This window comes from Ictidomys tridecemlineatus, chromosome 4 (genome assembly GCF_052094955.1).
Source record: "Ictidomys tridecemlineatus isolate mIctTri1 chromosome 4, mIctTri1.hap1, whole genome shotgun sequence".
In the NCBI taxonomy this organism is placed as follows: Eukaryota; Metazoa; Chordata; class Mammalia; order Rodentia; family Sciuridae; genus Ictidomys; species Ictidomys tridecemlineatus.
The window spans coordinates 171,835,719-171,844,339 of record NC_135480.1 but is presented as its reverse complement, the minus strand read 5'-3'; the positions used below and the strand labels follow the sequence as shown (position 1 = coordinate 171,844,339).

Genomic DNA, 8,621 nt, shown 5'->3' with positions numbered 1-8,621 from the left:
CTTTATTTTATTTATTTTCACATGATGCTCTTAATTGAACCCAGGGCCTTGCACATGCTAGGTGAGCGCTCTACAGCTGAGCCACAACCCCAGCCCTCCTCTTCCTCCTCCTTTTTTTTTAAGAGAGAGAGAGAGAGAGAGAGAGAGAGAGAGAGAGAGAGAGAGAGAGAGAATTTTAATATTTATTTTTTAGTTTTTGGCAGACACAACATCATTGTTTGTATGTGGTGCTGAGGATCGAACCTGGGCCGCACGCATGCCAGGCGAGCGCGCTACCGCTTGAGCCACATCCCCAGCCCCCTCCTTCTTGATATGTGGTTCACCAGCATTTCTTTAATGCTTTATTTTTTTCCTTTCACACAAACTAATGCTGGATCATAATACTCTCTCTTTGAAACTCTGTAGATGTTGCTTCTTTATCTTCTTTTCCCCCTGAAAATTGTAGACCGTTTTATTTTATGAAGAGATAGATGAGCATGGAAGACTGTCTGTTGCAAATTTTCTAAAGTTCATATTCCACTTCATTCTCATCCTTGCCACACTGCCAGAATCTTAAAGAAATAACCAAGATTGCCAAAACACTCTTTCTTCCTACTTCTGCTTAACACTAATAGCAATGATTACTTGCAAAGAAGTTATTACTGAAATTTTCACTGTGTCTAAAGAACTTCATCCCCTAAGAAATTTCTATATTTGTCAATAGGATCTGCCACAACTGATGGGAGGTAAGATTCCCAATGACTGTAAGGGACAACAGTTATATTTTTTGTTGTTAAGTCCTGGTGGATGTTAGGACAGAAACTGTTGGAACCAACAAAGCAGATTGTGCTCTGCCAAATGACTCTGCATGATTAACACACACACACACACACACACACACACACACACACACACACACACCTTCAGAGGCAACATTAACACACTGTGGAATTGAAGTCTGACACAAAAAGTAGAAAAATATGCATAGGAATTCACAGCCCAGAAGGAAAGGAGACCTCAGTAGGAACCAGTGGAAACCTGGTTATTTTACATAGCTAATTTTGAGACAAGTCATATTTAGCACAAAAGCAATTATAGCATAAGTAACACTTCCCTCCCACAGCTCCCAAACTTTAAAAAGACTCTTGTCAGTCTTCAGTAACACTGTAATCATTCTCCAAGACAGCAGGAATGTGTAAGGTGGTCCCAAACATTGACATGAATTTTAATCTCAACCAGCTTCACACTCTGAGGATGACACATTTGAAGACTGCCATGGTAGCAACACTAGTAATGTCAGAAATGAGGACTGTGATGAACCAGGCCATAAATATGTTGGGAGAGATTGGCCAGTCAATAGCCATCTTGATTGGAGCCAGTGAGCGGGTACATAAGAACCCACTTTACAATGTGCTGTATTGATGGAGTGGCCAATATTTAATGCAATTTCCACAGTGAGAATAGATGCCAGTTCAATACTGAAGCCACTAGAGGATGCAATTGGTGTCAAATCCTTCTCCATGATCTGGGTAACTCTTTTTCCCTACACCCACAGACCAATACAGATTTCATCAAGACCATAGAGTAGAAGCTATATCAGTGTCACCACCTATAAAGAAATATCTCCTGATCATAAACCAGATACAAAACAATTAGAGGACAAATGTCATTGCTAACATCAATGGCTCTGTAGGTGAATGACCTGAAGCAGGCTGTAAGGGTCTGCAGGGACCTAAAGAGGAGACAAACTTCAGATTTTTTTTCTGATCATACCATTCTTACAGAGAGCTACTACTTCCTTTTCTGCCATCTATACCCATCTCTGCTCTGAAACTCATATTCGTCTCAGATGCAAAGTGATGGTCAGACATGACATTGAATTCAACTTTACTCCTTGGTGTCTGCTTCAGGCCATGCCAGCTCCTCCATTTCTTCACCCTTATGTTAATTTTCTTTGGTACAGAATGAATCTAGGTGCAAGTCACAAATTTCTATGATGTAGGAATTATAGTTATTTTTGCCCCTCAAGGGATTGCCAGCAGAATCTCTCATGCAGTCTCCTACCTTATGCAGGTGTAATTTATGGAGCAGGTATTTGTACAAACCAGGATCTTTATGCATGGTGTGATGCTTATGGTGGCAACGGGAGTTTACTTGGTTGCTGATGGCTTGATTGAACTGAACGGGGTACCCATTAGATAGTAGTTGCGCTGCATTCTTCATGTTGCTGTCTCTGTTGATCTCTCTCCTCTGGTCCAAGGCAGGGGAGAGCCTTTCATCCTCTGGAGTTTCCAACAGGTCTCTGAGCTTGAGTAAGACTATTCTGTCCTTCACCACAGCCCAGAGGGGCACAGTGGCAGACTCTACCTCAGAAGCAGGATTCCTATTCAGAATAGTGAGAAACAGCTTTGTTTCTTCAAGATCTTTTTTCAAGCTATTCTTTTTTTCCCCATTAAGGGGCTTTCAGAAGAACTAGACTGCATTTCTTGTTTGATTTTTCTCTTCATCCCAAGACAAAGAACAAAGTAATGAAAGCACAGAAAATATACATCCCACTGAGATGAGAATAAGAACCTACAGAGGAAGTTTGTCAAAGTCCAGCAATGGTGTCCCATTCCAGTATAAATGGTGGAAAAGTGGTTTGTTCTAACTGTACAGGTATAGAAAGCTGGAAAACACCCAAACCATTAGGAATTGGACTTCTTTGTGGAGGATGAATGTACAAACAAGGAAGAATAAAATTCCAAACATAATAACAGAAAACAGTGGAGAGATGAACTAAGACATTACAATCTTTATCAGTTCAAACCACTTGACAGCCTCCTGCCCTTTGCTATGAGGGAGAAACAGTGGTTTCACTGACAATAAATATAGGCATTATGGGTCCCAGAAATGGTGAGCTTCAAAAAATGAATCACTGGTTGTCACACAGTGGAACCAAATGGAGCACTGACTGGTAGGAACTCAGACTGTATTTATTATCAGATCTTATTGAATATTCTAATTTGAATGTCTGGGTTGATGTGATCTGGGAATAAAGCTTTACAACACAACCTGGAGATATGTTGACACATAATATACCAGTGATTAAAAAAATGACAAAATATAATTAAAGAAACAAGTTTGTAACTACAGAATTCTGCTCCTTCAATAATGCAGCCATACTGCAGGGTTTGTGACAGACATAAATGTAATATACTTGCACTGTACCCAAAGCTCTGATGGGGAACAGTATCTGCCTTAATGATGTCAAATCATCTCCCTCTTCTCTGTAGTTTGTTGCTATAAGTCTTTGACCTTTTTTAAAACTCCAAACTTGCCTCCTGTAAATCAGGAATTACCTTGAGAAGTTTTTGATTCCTGTGTTAGACAGGAATTATCTAACTACTTGGAAGCAAGGAGTGCAAGATCACCACATTCAGCTTCCTATGGTACCTTTGTCACCTGATTCTTTGTCCCCAAAAGAAGAGTTGTTGGTTCCTGTGTTTATCTATTCTAAGAATCTCGTGAACAGGGGAGGGTCCCAGATCCAGTTCCAGAGGCTTATAAAATTCAGGATAAGGAAGGGACAGTTTTATCTGAGAAATACTAAGTCATACTAGAAGTGCCCCATGTCTGTTAGAGTTATGAAAACATTGGCCTAGTAAAGAGAAAATTTTGTAGGACAGAATCAGTGTTTAAAAAATTAAAGCTAAATAGCAGAAATTAAAAAAAAATAAGGCTTTCACAGAGACTCCCTAAAAAATAGCACATTAAAAATTAAACTTCTTCATTGTTGTCTCCTTTCTTCCTTCATTTTCTCTATTCTCTTTTCCTACTTTCCCCTTAAATTGAAATGTGATATGTGTCTTAGAAACTTTTAGTAAATTCATATTTTCTAAATCTATTTTCTTGATTGGCTTTATTATGAGAACATACAGATCACAAACGATCCTCTCCATCCATGGAGAAGTGATTGTAATGTCCAGTTAGTAATGCTGAGCAGTTTACCTGTGTGTCACATTAAAATCTATTGTCTAGAATCACTGAACTAGAGTGTAAATGAATAGACCCATTGACACTCAGGCACATTGTTAAAGTGTTGGTGTAACAGCAGTGAAAGCTCTTGAATGGCATTTCTTCTTGCCAGGGAGACTATGTTTGGAAGCTTCATTCTGTCACTTAGAATCAAAACTATAGTAGTTCTGCTCTGATATTTCTCATAGCCTTATAGGCAGCTTCTGCCTGTACTCCCGAATCCAGTGGCAAGGGGAAGGGGCATGCATTATGTTCTTTTTAAAGGTGCCATACAAAAACTGCTCCTTCTTTCATCAGTCAAAACCAAAAAAACTTCATTTGAAAATTGATTCATGCAAATTGCTTCCTTTTGGCCTCCTGCTCTTTCACCAGACATTTGCAGATAGACATGTTTGGATCCATGTTTAGAGTCCATTTGTTATTAATAAAACATTCATCATGCTCATGTGATATGGATTTCTGATGATTTTGGTTTACCCACTGGGAAAAAAAGGACCACCCTTAAATCAAAGGCTTTTTATGGAAATATTAAAGCTATTTTAATGACTTTTCACTTAATCACTTTTCATGTAGGTCAGGTTTGATAAATGTCAAGAGTACTAGTTGTGATTTTGAATGACCCTCAGTGGTTCTCTGATTCTGGGCAGAACCCATCTGGCTATTTGAAGATTTCAGCATATGGGCTATTGCATATCCAGTAATTACTTGATAGCTTCAAAGTGCAACTAGCATTCACATCACTCAAAGGCCCTGGTTTTTCATTGATTCTATGTAGTTGGCCTTAAGTCTCAGAGCAGATCCCGCCCCCCTTCCTTTAGCCTTGATGCATTTGAGGTAGGAGGAGCAGAAATCTGTCTTTCCATGTGAATCTTCCTGGTCTTTAGTCCAAATGAAAAGACAAGTCTTTTTGGAAGACAGTGTAGAATTTCCTCAGTGTAAAGCTGCTTTAAGTAAGTGGAAAATGAATATGTAAGTGATTACACCCAGGCTACAATAAAAAGGGATGATGTAATCAGAGCAGAAAAAAATTTGATGTTTTGGAGATTTTTGTCTTTGCTTCACTTCCTGAGTTGCCAGAAGGTTCATTTGCATGCATACACAGGAGTGTATCACTCACATACCATTATTCTCTGTGTCTTGATGCCAAAACCACATGAAAGGTTTTTAAGATAGAGCCTAAAAATGTAGACACTTGCTGACTTGTAATCAACAATAGAGTGTTATTCTATTTTGAAAGTCTCATTGCTATGACACAGGGCTCTACTTATGGTCTATAGTCATTTGGGTTAAAATAACATCTCATCTTATATACAAATTGACAGTGGTGTCTGCACAATTATTATTTTACTCAGTTATTCCAGTAATTCTATGAGGAAAATAGGACAGGTTCTACTTTTCTATGGTAAATGAGAAAATTAAGATTTTATCATGAATTAAGAAGGTTCTGAAATTTTACTCTACTCATGAGGTAACAAACTAGCTTGTTACTGCTTTCTAGATCTTGGCAGGTGACATGAAATTTCTAGATCAGAGACACAGCAGCATAGCAACAGCATGAGCATCCTGTTGCTTCCATTCCTCCATGCCCTCCAGTCCTGTGGGGTGACACAGATGGGCCTCCATAGAATCTGCACCTGCAGTGAGCTGTGTTACAGGAGAAGAATTTAATTTTTCATACTAAGCAGTAAGAGAATCCACTTTTTGTCTGGGTGTAGACATTACCTTATCCATCAAGGATGCTTGCTGCAAACACAAACCTGAGAAATGGTTGTGATAAAGAGCCTTAAGTTGTAAGTGAGATATTAAAGCCCTCTACTATTATACTATTATACAAACTATGTCTTGCTTCATATCATTGAATATTTGTTTTATGTATTTTAGTTGTTCCAATGTCTAATGCATATATATTTACAATTGTTACATTCTCCTAATGAATTAATCCCTTTATCATTATATAATGACAGAGTCTCTTTTTAAATCTCTTTTTTATAGTTTCTGCACTAAAATCTATTTTCTTTGATATAAATATAGCTACACCTACTTTCTTTTGGTTTTAATTTGCATGTAATATCTTTTTCCATCCCTTCATTTTCAGCCTATGTGTGTCCTTGAAAATGAAGTCTCTTGTATATAGCCTATAGTTGAGTTTCTTTTTTTAAAAATCCATTTGTTATTCTCTATCATAATTCACTGCAAAGCTGCCTCTCAGAAATGAGAAAGAGATAAAAATTTCCAAGGCAAACAAAAGCTAAGAGAATTTTTCATCACTAATCCTACCCTACAGGAATTGCTAAAGGGAGTTTTTTAAGCTGAGACAAAAGGTCATTAATTAATAAAACGAAACACATGAAAGCACAAAAAACAATGGTAACAATACAACAGTCATATTCATAATAGCTTAGGATTTGTAATGATGTGTACAAAGAAATTTAGTCTTGGTGTGCAGGTTAAAAGACAAAACTATTCATAGCAATTGCAACTAAAATAAGTTGTAATGAAATACACATAAAATTATATGAATTCTCACATCAAAAATGTAAAATGTGGTGGTAATAAAAGTATAGCATTATACACAAAGTTGTTACCATCTTGAAATTGACTGTTCAAAGCATACGAAGTTCTATGCAAGCCTCTTTTTGTGAAGTACTGGGGATTGAACTCAGGTGCACTCACTCGACCACTGAGACACATCCCCAGCCCTATTTTGTATTTTATTTAGAGACAGGGTCTTACTGAGTTGCTTAGCATATCACTTTTGCTGAGGCTGGCTTTGAACTTGTGACCCTCCTGCCTCAGCCTCCCCAGTCGTTGGGCTTACAGGCATGTGACACCACGCCTAGCTTATGCAAGCCTCTTGATAACCACAAAGCAAAAAAAGTATTTATTAGAAGCTCAAAGCAAAAAATAGAAAGGGTTCAAAGAACAACACTATAGACCCATCAAACTATGATGGAAGACAGCAAGAGCAGAAGAAAGGAACAAAGAATGTATAAAACACCCCCCAAAACAATTAATAAAATGGCAAAGGTAAGTCATTACAGAGCTCTGTTGTGTAAAGTATTCTTGAAAGTATTTTTCTTTCAGTATTTTGATTATACCATTCTCCTCTTTATCCATCTGCAGGGTTTCTGCTGAGAAATATGATGATAGTTGTATTAACACTCCTTTGTATGTGATGTGTTTCTTATCTCTTGTTGCTCTCAAAATCGTTTATCTTTTGTCTTTGATTTTTTTTTGTTTTTTTAAATTTTTTATTGGTTGTTCACAACATTACATAGCTCTTGACATATCATATTTCATACATTAGATTGAAGTGGGTTATGAACTCCCAATTTTACCCCAAATGCAGATTGCAGAATCACGTTGGTTACACATCCACAATTTTACATAATGCCCTATTAGTAATTGTTGTATTCTGCTACCTTTCCTATCCCCTACTATCCCCCCTCCCCTTCCTTCACATCTTCTCTCTCTACCCCATCTACTGTAATTCATTTCTCTCCTTGTTTATTTTCCCATTCCCCTCACAACCTTTTATATGTAATTTTGTATAGCAATGAGGGTCTCCCTTCATTTCCATGCAATTTCCCTTTTCTCTCCCTTTCCCTCCCATCTCATGTCTCTGTTTAATGTTAATCTTTTCTTCCTGCTCTTCCTCCCTGCTCTGTTCATAGTTGCTCTCATTATATTGTCTTTGATTTTTGATAATTTGATCATTATATGTCTTGGTGAACTCTTCTTTGGGATGAATTTTATTGTGGACCTCTGTACTTTCTAAATATTGGCATTGATCTCCAGATTACAGAAGTTTTCAGACACTATTTCTTTAAATATGCTTTCTGGTCCTTTTGTCTCTATTTTTTAAATGAAATTCCTATTATGCACAAGTTTGGTCTCTGAGTGGAGTTCCATAGTCTTTCTTTCTTCTTCTTTTGTTTTCTCCTTTGGATAATTTAAAATGTCCTACCTTATAGCTTTCATACCGTTTCTTCTACTAGATCAAGTCTTCTACTGAAGCTTTTTACCAAATTATTTTTCAGTTCAGGCTTTATATATATATTTTTATCTTAAGGATATCTGTTAGGTTGTTTTTCATTGTTTCTACTTTTGTTGTCAAACTGCTAGCTCTGTTTGTGTATTGTTTTCCAAATTTGACTTAATTTTCTATCTGCATATTCTTGTAGTTCACTGATCTTCTTCAAGAGGAATATTCTGAATTCATTATAAGTCAATTTATAGATCTTCATTTTTTAGAGTCTATTATTGAAATATTATTAGTTTCTTTTAAAGATTTCATAATTTTTTATGATTCTTGTGTCTTGAGTTATTATCTGAGAAGATAGCCCCCTATTTTGGCTTTAATAATTTTTTTTGGTTGGGGGGAGAGTTCAAGGTTAGACTTTTACTATTTAGTCTAGTAGGTGATTCTGGAAGAGTCAGTTGGTAAGTAATCCAGGCAGTCAGAACTTGTTGTCAGTTCTCTAGTTGAGCCACTGCCTTTGCTCTGATATTGGGTTGGGCTACTATCTGTATTCTGCTGTCTTAGGAGACACTGGTTGGTCTATGCTATTAGGGAGAGTTGCTACTTGGATAGTATGGTGGTTTCAGGTCAGACTGGTCACAAG

The 8,621-nt window shown here is 37.2% G+C and overlaps 1 pseudogene; it reads right to left on the bottom strand.

Moving 5' to 3' along the window:
• Positions 1-1,220: 1,220 nt before the first annotated feature.
• The window catches only part of LOC106144916 (sodium-dependent phosphate transporter 1 pseudogene), a 29,617-nt pseudogene continuing 22,216 nt past the window's right edge, over positions 1,221-8,621 (bottom strand).